Source organism: Neophocaena asiaeorientalis, unplaced genomic scaffold (genome assembly GCF_003031525.2).
Source record: "Neophocaena asiaeorientalis asiaeorientalis breed wild unplaced genomic scaffold, Neophocaena_asiaeorientalis_V1.1 scaffold296, whole genome shotgun sequence".
Lineage (NCBI taxonomy): Eukaryota > Metazoa > Chordata > Mammalia > Artiodactyla > Phocoenidae > Neophocaena > Neophocaena asiaeorientalis.
This window is the reverse complement of record NW_020175084.1, coordinates 935,291-945,448: the sequence shown is the minus strand read 5'-3', so window position 1 is coordinate 945,448 and position 10,158 is coordinate 935,291. Positions and strand designations below refer to the sequence as shown.

Sequence of the window (10,158 nt, the reverse complement as noted above, 5' to 3'; positions counted from 1 at the left end):
CGCGCTGTGTGCGGGGAGGGTCCTCCGCCGGTGAGCGGGAGTCTCGGGAGGGCCGAGCATCCGCGGGATGGAGACACAGGATGCGCGCGAGGCCGTCGGAAAAGGAAGCTGCAAAGTACAGACGCCGGTGCCGAGAGGAATTCCACTCAGCTTGCCTGCTTCTCCGAATTCCTAGCAAAATTCTGTCCGAGGAGCTTGCACATCACTCGGAACGAGCCGAGCCGCGGCTGAACAGGGCATGTGACCTCTTTTACCTGGCACTGCAGAAAATCATATCCAGAAATCACAGCATCTTCTGTTTCTTTGGCACCCTGGACGAATTAGTTAGTGTACGACCTATCAGGCACAGGTGTCTTTTTGCTTAGTACCCAAGTACAGTCAAGACGACCTGCGACAAAATTGTTTCCAGAAATAAGCTGAACAATTATGTGGGAGACATTGAAGATATTGCATTATTCAATACAAGATTTTTTTTTTTAGCATTTTGTTAAAAGTGGACTATAAATCCCCAGGAATTTTCAACATTTCAATTTTGATTTGTTTTCTTTAGTTTAACCTTTATGAAGTAACAAGAACCCTTTGAATCTGACTTTTCAAACCGCCAAAAAATCTCATTCTAAGAACCGTGTACCTTTTCATGACAGCTCATTCTTGGAGCTTTATTGTTTTTCACTTAGATTTGGCCAGCTTCACTCCAGGGCAGTTGTATCACACCAGCCTCTTGTGGCTATTTGGCAGAATACCAGCCAAAATATAAATATTTGGCTTGGGCTGAAAATTTTTTTGATGTTGAGTCTTTTTAGGAGCGCTCATAGGATTCTGGCACTTTTAAAAAGTGCCTTACAGAAATTTTAGCTTGAGTGGAACAGGTCATGGAAATTTAAGGAGTACCTACGACTGTTGAATTGACCCTCCTGGGCTGGTAGGAATAAGAGCTCAGTTGCTTGGTGATGGCTGTCGCTTTGAAGACTTTGTCATCTGGTCATGTTCTTCAGCAGGTTTGGGAAGGCTCCTGAACCTCTAGGAAACGTGATGGTGGATTGTTAGCATCATGTGTGAGCACAGCATCAGCACATGAGTTCTGCCCAGGCTCAGAGGCACACAAGGCAGGAAATGCTACTTGTCTATAGACAACACATAGTATAGAGGGTATCCCACATAGGATGATATTTGTTGTAAACCTGCCCCCTTTATATCAGTTCCCTGCAGTCCCTGTTTTGCTTCTGGAGCAGAGGGAACTAAAGGAAAGAAAAGGGGGACCTTAGAATGCAGGTGAGGAAAGGGTGTGGAAAAGCAGGCTCTGGAGGGAGGGAGGAGAGATATTAAAAATCATTTAAATAGAGATAATTAAAATGAAATAAATGTGTGCATGCAAATATTGATAAACTGAATCTAAGACATCAACTAATCAGAATTTTGGTGTTCAGCACAGTTCTTTGCTATTGAGACTTCATCAGTAGTGCTGGAACAATGAGACTCTGAGATGTAATGGAAAGCCTGAATGCCAACAGGGATGAAAGAATAGTTAAAACCAAAACCCAAAAAACTCTGTTCAGCCATGGGTGGCTGAAGTTGGTGAGACTTTTGTTTCTGTTCATTTAATGGTAAATACAAATAGGTTTTGTTTTCATTTGGTCTATCTAGGAGTAGCCCTAATTCCAGAACTGTAGTGTTTTTTTACCTTTCTGTGCATCAGAATAGTTTTTCTTCCCACCCCTTGACCTATTTGCCTCTACTCCCAATAATTTTTTTTCCTTCCACACTGAATCATGGGTGCTGGATTTGAGAAATGGCAGTTCTTGGGGAAGGAGCTTTGTCAGGCCTCGCTGTGCTAAAGCTTAGCTAGGTCAGAGGCCAGTGCAAGTTATTGGGCTGGCTCAGCTTTTCATAAGGTTAGATTTTTAGTTTGAGCTTAAAGGCAAAGAAAGTTGTTTGAGGTGGGCTTAAAGTGCCTTGGATGATGTGGTGGAAGCAGGGACTCAGATCCTCTTTGCATAAATGTCTGTTTATTAATTCATTTCTTCTGCAAATGTTTGCATGCTAGTTTCTCCCTGGCACTGAGTGTGATACTTTTGCTTGCCCTTCTCTTTTAACAGCCAGTTTTGCATCCTTTTCAAATCCCACCTTGCTCCCTTTCAGCCTGTTAGACATTGTCTTGGAGGGATGCAGGTGACTATTAGTCCAGGCTCCCTAGTTCCTTCAGATGGGCTTGTTGAGATTAGGTTTTTAAAATTTCTTCTGCTCTTTCTACTTCTTGCCTTCACGTTCTTCTCATCCTTTTTGATTCTCATGTTGATTGTCATGGGCTTTATATCTCTCTTATTTTTTGCATCCTTGAGTGTATGTGGCTTTTAGATTCTCCTGCATTTTTGGATCTGGGTGATATTAAGACCATGGGACATTTGCCTGACTGAACCTGAAAAGTGTTCAACTAAAATTATATGTAGGTTAGCAAAGGAGTTGTCTCAGGCAATAAACTGAGATGTGTGAAAGGAATTGTAAACTGATCAGCCCTGACCTCAGGAATGTTTTATACATTCTAGCTTTTATAGTTATTTTTGTAAAGGATTTTCATAATTACTAAGCTGAAGGAAGACTGTGAGTATAGGACAGAGTGCACCCCTTTGACCTCACTGAAAAGTTTTCTTGGCCTTCATTTTCCTACTGGCCCTCTTTCACAAGTTGGCTTTCTCCGTGTAGGCCTTGCTTTCTTGCTTTTCCAAACATGCCTCAGATATACAGCCATGTCTTTTTTCAGTGCATTCCACATCACTGGAAGCTCTTGAGCGTTAGAGATGTTCAGCATAGGCAGACAAACATCTTGTTGACTGTATTCTGAGGGATTTAGGCAGCAGAAAATTAGTTGGATTAGAGCACAGATTCTCATATTTTTGGATTTCACTGACTGTAAAATTAAAAAAAAAACTGAAGTCCAACATAGAATAGCTAAGTTTTTTGTTTAGCCAAGTTAAAAAAAAAAAAGATAAAATTATCAACTATCATCATCTTTTTGTAAAAGAAAGGACATTTTAGTGCCCCTCCCCCAATACAGGGAAGTACATAATCTCAGGCCAAAGGATAGTTCTTAAATTGAGTACTTTTAGTTTTATGAAAACTTACACATTGTCCTCATTTTGTCACAGATCAATAAAAAGTTCATTGAAACCTGATGTTTGCGATCCACTGGACCAGATGACCTTTAATGTTCATTCTGATTCTAAGATTTAATTACTATGAATTTGGAACCTTGGCATGGGTTACCCCAGTATTCATTTGTTTGCCTTTTATAACCCTTTGGAATGTATTCTTGTTTTTGTTTAACTAGTCCTAAGTATAAATTGGGCACCTCTCTGATCATAGGTGAATCTCCTTAATGATAGACAAAGATGTTTAAAATATTCAGGAACGATAATGGCCCACATGGTGATGTTGAAAGAAGACGTGTGCATCAACATGTGTTGAAGTGTCATATATAAGGAAAAATTTGAGGTGCATTTGGGAACTTGAGAAGTGGATTCTGAAAATAGGTAGCATTTATGTAGTAGTCTCTGATTCTGGGAAATCACTCCTCCCCCTCCCACCAAATAGTCCTAAACCTTTTGTTTCTAATTTACATTTTCTTATGCACATAGTAGGCATCAGTAAATATTAGTAAGTGTGCTTTTGTGAAGGTGATTGTACATCTACTCAGCTGTGGTTGTTACGGAACTGCACAAAGAGTGTTTATGAAAGCAAGTGAAATTCTTTCTTAAGATCAGGCAGGAAGTTCTTTCAAGGTGATACAGAGAATGGAAATTGCCTTTCAGATGCTTTTCTATAGAATTCTACCAAATTCCAGATGTATTTACTGTTTACAATGAGAGAGTTCAGGTTTTTTATTCATATTTATTGGGTGCCTTCGGTGACCAGGCTTTGGGAATATCTCAGAAAACAAAACGAAGTCCCTTTTCCTCATGGTTGAAACTGACAGTAAACAAATACATGATACAGTTACTTTAGTGGGTGGGTCTGTGTACTTTGTGTTGTGTACTTTTCTGTCTCGAATTTCAGGCTATGGGCATTTGCTAAAGTATTTTTCGACTAGTTCTTTTCACTGATCCTGCCTTGAAAAACAGGCCCTTGCTTGCCATGACACTACTTTTTCTTGGTTTCCTGCTCTAGTTTTTAGGTTGTTAAAGGGTGATTTACTTTATTTATTTGATTACTTTATCTCATTTAATCTTGTCAACAGCCTACCTTATGAAGTGTAGGTCTCTTATTATTAGTTTTCAGAGGTTAAGTTACATTCCCAAGCTTATCAAGTAGAGGAGAAACTGGGACTCTAATCTCTCTCTGTTGATTGCTTTTTTGGCTTACATGGCTTCTGTTCGTTGGCAATAGCTGTTTCTCCCAGCTGCAGGCCTTGGCCAGTTCTTCTTTTCAGTCGACTATTAATCACTAAGTTGTGGCTTCATCTGTATCTTAAGCCTGGGCTCTAGATCTGTGCCTCAGTTTTGAATTTTGAGCTTCTTACGGAACATCTACCCTTAGCTCATACATCAGATTCAACATGTCTAAAACTGAGTTTTCATAATCTTTGTTCTCAAACTGACTTCCCTTTATAACGTCTCCACTTAGTGGAATAATCATTCTTCTGGTCCTGGATATACAAAGCCTTGTAATGTTCTTTGATTTCTCTTTCTTTCGTCATCCTCCACATTTTATCAGCTCCCAGGAAGTGTACAGTGTTGGTTTCAAGTGTCCATTCTGATTGCTGATACTCTGATGATACTCAAGGTTTCATCCCTTGATACCTGGATTATTTCTCCTGTTGAACTTTTAGGTGTTCTCTCATCACCTTTCAGTCCACCTATTGTTTTTACCCCCCACCCCTCACCCCTGCAACATCGAATCAAGTCAAACACTTAACAAAACCATATATCTCAGCCAGGAAGTCTCAGCCCTCCATCATTTTGGCCTTATCTTATATGTTCAAAATCATTATGTGCCTTAACCTCCCAAGGTAAACTATACCTTATCACAAGCCAGGAGTCTCCAGCCTTTTCCTATCCTGTCCTCAGCTAAAACAACTTAGAATTCCTCCAAGGCTCAGTTGGAGCCCCATCCCCTTCACAAAGTCTTCCTTGTATACATCAACTCATTCTAGCTCCTCTTTGCAATTCCTATACTATTTATAATTGGTAGCACATAATCTTGCACTTGTGTACGGACTTCGTGCCATTCCCTGGTGGTTTCTGAAGTGCCTCCTCAGTTGGCTGGTAACTGGAGAAGGTTTCTGTGTTCAGCATCCTAATCCCTCACCCTGCTTAGTATAGGGCAGCAATGGGCTAGGCAGTGCTTACCTACTTGATTTATTAACAGTGGTGGTTTTCTGGAGTATTGCCAATAACTTTTAATTTAGTGTTGCAATTAAAAATGAAGAAGGCCAAGAAAATTCATAAAAATGTATCTCCATGTTCAGTTTAGCTCCTAACTCCAACATTTTTCTTCTTAACTGTGTTTACATTCACATAGTATTTAGTGCTTATACAGCTCCTGAGGCAAGTAGGTGAGGTATCACTATCTTTGACTTTCATATTACATTTCCTATTAGACAGATCTGTGGAATAACAAAAACCTTATTTTATAAGTACACAGTCTGAAGCCCAGAGAGGCTAAGGGACTAATCCAAGGTCACTTGGTTAGGATCTGCAGGCTAGGACTGCAGTTCATTTCTTGCAGCTGATTTTGCTCCTCTTCCAGTGCCTTTTCATTAAATGCTGGGAAATGTAGCCCAGTCAACTGAATATGCCAAGTCATAGTGCTGCCCCCTTACCAGCCAAGTGATGGTGATAGGAAAAGTGACAAAAGAAAGTTCAGAAATGAGAGTGATAAAAGACGTGGAAATGTTTGAAATGGATCATCAATCTTCTCCTCCCTATTTTAGCACCTCACAGATATCCCACTCTGACAATGCTGTGTTAATTGTTTATAACATATGCTTTAAAATAAGACTGATCTTGCATAAGACATGCTTTTACCCTGGTCGCTTTCCTGGTAGTAATCACTATCAGGGACAAAAAGTGCCAGGTTGTCCTCTGTTTGTCACGTAGGTTAGAGGGAGCGGGGTTGAACTGAAGCAGAGCATTTTACAGCTCTGTTGTTCTAGCATCAGAGAGCTTCGTCACCTCTGCACCTCAGAGTCCCAGCTACCTCCTCCTGCTGGTGTTTCTCTCGAAGGCCACATCCTGGTCCTGGGGGAGGACAGGGCGAAGGCCCCCCTCCATCCTCCGGAAGATTCAGCACTCCACTTTAAGTGCTAAGCTGTTTTAGTAAAATTGAGCATGGCCAGCTTTTCTAGACTTTTCCTTTCCAGCTCTGGGAAATTGGAAACATAACTTTTAGCAATACATGTACTATACTAATGTATTCAGTGGCATTGTTATGATGTTGTCTGTATGGTGGTCTGTGACTGGATAGGAGTTTTTTTATCTCACAAGATGCTTCATACTCAGTTCTAAAGGTCTGTGTACTGAAGGTCTAATTCAAGTTCTTACATGTCTGTAGGGCAGACATTAACATTATTTGGTAATATGACCATATGTTCATTGATTACAGTTAGTCTGCTGGGTCTGTACCTGATAAAAGTGTAAATTCCAAGCAGTTGAAAAAAATTTGCAGAGCAGGTCTTTTTGCATGTAGCTAATTGCAAAGACTGAAAGCACAACTCTACCACAAACCAAAATGTTTCCAGTGGAGAAAGCCTCCCACTTTTACAACCTCTAAGTAATAAGGTGGTTATTTGGGTGAGGTGAAGGATGTGAGTGTATTTTGTTAGGAAACTGTAGAGTGGCACAACAAGTATTAAAGTATGAGTTATGGTTGAATCTCTACTTCTTATATCCTGGACTTGTTATGGGAGCAATGTTCTTATGATAATCAGCTTCCAAATGCAAGTTTAGCTCGGAAGACAGCAGAGAAAATAGAAGAGATATAAAGTAATGGAGAACTTCATAGCAGTATAACATGGATGGTGACTTTGAAAACATCAGCTGCTGACGTGAACTTGGCAGAAATTTATAAGTAATGGTGGGTGACTCATTGCAAGCAGGGGAGTCTTGCAGCTTTTGAGGTGTACAGGCAAAGGGGAGAGTAGAGATGGTGGCCACCCAGAGGCTGAGTATTTGTCCTGAATGTGAAAATGTCTGGTCCCCTGTTAAATTTTTCAGCTGCATCATTCACATGACTTACAGCATTATTTCCACCAGAAAACCTTGAAAACATAAACAACCTCTATTTCCTAAAGTGTTCGTTCTCTATCTGAGATGATTGTCCTGTGGTGGGAGGTAAGTGGGTGGTGGGGCATATTACATCACCTTCTTTTTTAAAAAATCATACATAGCTGTCTTTTCCCCCTACTCCTCGAGATGCTGTCATTCTGGTATGCCTAGACCTGTAAAAAAGGGCTTGCCTGAATCTTCACATGAAGAGGGATGGTTATGGGTAGTTTAGAAAAATTGCTTGGGTCATGTGGTCCTTCTGTCCCCTCCATTGGAAATCACTATTCCAGAGCAAATAATATGCATCTAAAGAAACTGTATGTTATTTCTAAGATGTTCTCAAAATTTTTGCAGGAGGTTTAAACCTTTGGTTGGTTATGGAATCTTGACTGTTGGAAGGAGACAGCCCTTATTAGTGTCTTTGCCTTCTCTCTTGAGAATTCAGTTATTGGCAGTAGTGTGTTCTTAGGCAGAATTAGAAAGTTACCCGGTCTGAGAAGCCAGCCTTACCTACAGCTGGGAATTTGTAGAAGAGTCGGTCGTGGAAGGAAGGCTTTTGGATTATCTGTTAGCAGTGTTCTGGGATCCAAACCCTTGAACCCTCAATTATTGTAGAATATGTGTTGTAACAACAGGCTATTGGGTAGTTTTAACACTGGTTATGGGATGTAGAGTTGGGGGAAAGACTTAAAAGTGAAAGAACCTTGAAAAAGTATCTCCTCCAGATAGTTTAAAGAAGACGGTTCTCATAGTGAGGAGCTTTTCTGGAAAAGGCTAGCCCTTCGCTTCACAAGGGAAGCAGGGAGGTGTAACTGTACTTACGGTGTACCTTAAAAGGTAAACCTTTCCCTCCCACTTGGTTGCTTTCTAGTGGATGTTCATCTTCCACATCTGTAATTTTGGACATGATGTATCATTTTCTGTTACTCGGTTCTGCTTCTGAAGGAGAGACCATCTGACACAAAACCATATAGGAATTAGAAAATTGTGGAAAGGACTTCAGTGTTGAAAATGAAGTCTGTGGCAGGGTGCTGCATTTGTAAGGGGCTCTCAGTACAGAGAACACTTAAAAGAATGCGGTGTTATTTCTTATTTATTTCTTTAAGCCTTCGAATGGAATCTTTTCTTTGCAGAGTTTCTGGAGTATTAGAGAAGTGGGAGCTGAAAATATTTAGCTTTAAGAAAGAAAGCAGCAATATAAACATTGGTTGTTGTATGGTATCTGTGTTAAAGTTAATTCTTTAATGCAGGAGGTTTTAATTCCCAATTTCTTAAGCAAATACGAACACTCTTGACTCTTAATGATATTCTTTGTAGGGCAGAGTTGCTTTCGTTTCCATTCTGAGCATAGAAAGGCCTTCTATGATAGTTTTGCCAGTCCTCGATACTATATTTTCCCTCTGTTGTAAACTTAAGTAATTAAATTTGAAGCAGATATAAATATCATTAACTTGCTACATATGTGGATATTTGGTGTTACGTGGTCAGAAAGTTTGTGTAGGTTGCATATACCTACATAATTTCCCCTTTTCCTACTGTTTTCTTAATGAAAAGGTGGTGGAAATGGCATTATGAGAATATGTCTTATACTAAAAAGTGTGTCCACACTTCCCTCTGCCAGATCTGGATGTTCTTTCTTTCTTGGCTTCTAGCTCTTTTTCTTAGGCCGGGTGTAACATCCCTCTGTGCATGTGCACGTGCGCACGCGGCCACAAGGAGTAGAGTGCACTGTCCCATTCTCCCACTCCAGCCGTGGACTCACCCACTGGAGGCAGCAATGGCACTAATTCGTTTGTAAGGTCCCTTTAGAAACTCAGTTGGTGGGGTAGCAGCTCTGATGTCCACTTCTAGTGGGTGAGCCCTCAAAGGATCAGGTATCCCTCAATAAGTGTTGATTCTGGGGGAGGGGGAACGAGCAAGGATAGCTTCTGTGGTTAATGCTGGCTTATCTTAATGTTCAAGTACCCGAGTTTCATGGCTTCATGTACTACATTTCTGTCTCCAGCTAGATTTTTTTCTCTCAAATTTTAGACTCCTGTAATCATCTGCCAATTTGAGAACATCTTCACTTGGAAGTCTGATATCTTAAAACCAACATGTGTAAAAACTGAGCCCTTGATCTTCCAACTTCCAGACTGGTTCTATCTGCAGCCTCCTCCATTCAGTTAATGGAAAGTCAATGCTTCTAGCTACTCAGGCTAAAAAACTTGGAGTTATTCAGACTTCACTGACATGGCACGTGCCTTCTGTCAACAGATCTTATTAGCACTCCTTTAAAATATATCCAGAGCTCAGACACTTCTCATCACTGCTCCTGCCTCCACTGCTGCTACGCTGTTCTGAGCCACTGTCATCTCCTCCTGCATTACCCTTCTCAGTAGCTTCCCTCTTTTCATCTTTGACCCATAGAGACTATTCGCAACCAGCAGCCAAAATGATCCTTTGAAAACATAAGTTGGGTTGTGTCACTGTTCTGCAGTACCTTGCCATTTCACTCAGGGTAAAAGCTAGTGTACCCAAATTGTTTTCTGCCTCAATCTCTTTATCTGTTATATGGGGATAATAGTAATTAGCTCACTCAGGGTAAAAGCTAGTGTCCTACATGATCTGTACTCCCCCCTCCGGCCCTGCTCTCATGTCCTGGAACACACGAGGTGCATACTGGCCTTTGCTCTAGTTATTCCTTCTGTCTGGGCCTTCTCCCCCCTCCTGGTCCTCATTCTAATCTCAGTTCTCAATTTGGCCTGCCCTGATCACCCTGTTTAATACTGCAAGTTCCATCAGTCCATCACCATCACCCCCATACTCCTCACTCTCTTTACCTGGCCCTCTTTCTTTGTTCCGTAGTTCTTAACTTCTAACGTGCCACTTACTCTACTGGTCTGTTGTGTGTATTGTC

The 10,158-nt window shown here is 40.9% G+C and overlaps 1 protein-coding gene across 1 annotated transcript in view; it reads left to right on the top strand.

Annotated features, from left to right (window-relative positions):
- The window catches only part of KLHL2 (kelch like family member 2), a 118,719-nt gene that overhangs the window by 712 nt on the left and 107,849 nt on the right, over positions 1–10,158 (top strand). The gene's annotated exons all lie outside the window — the stretch shown is intronic.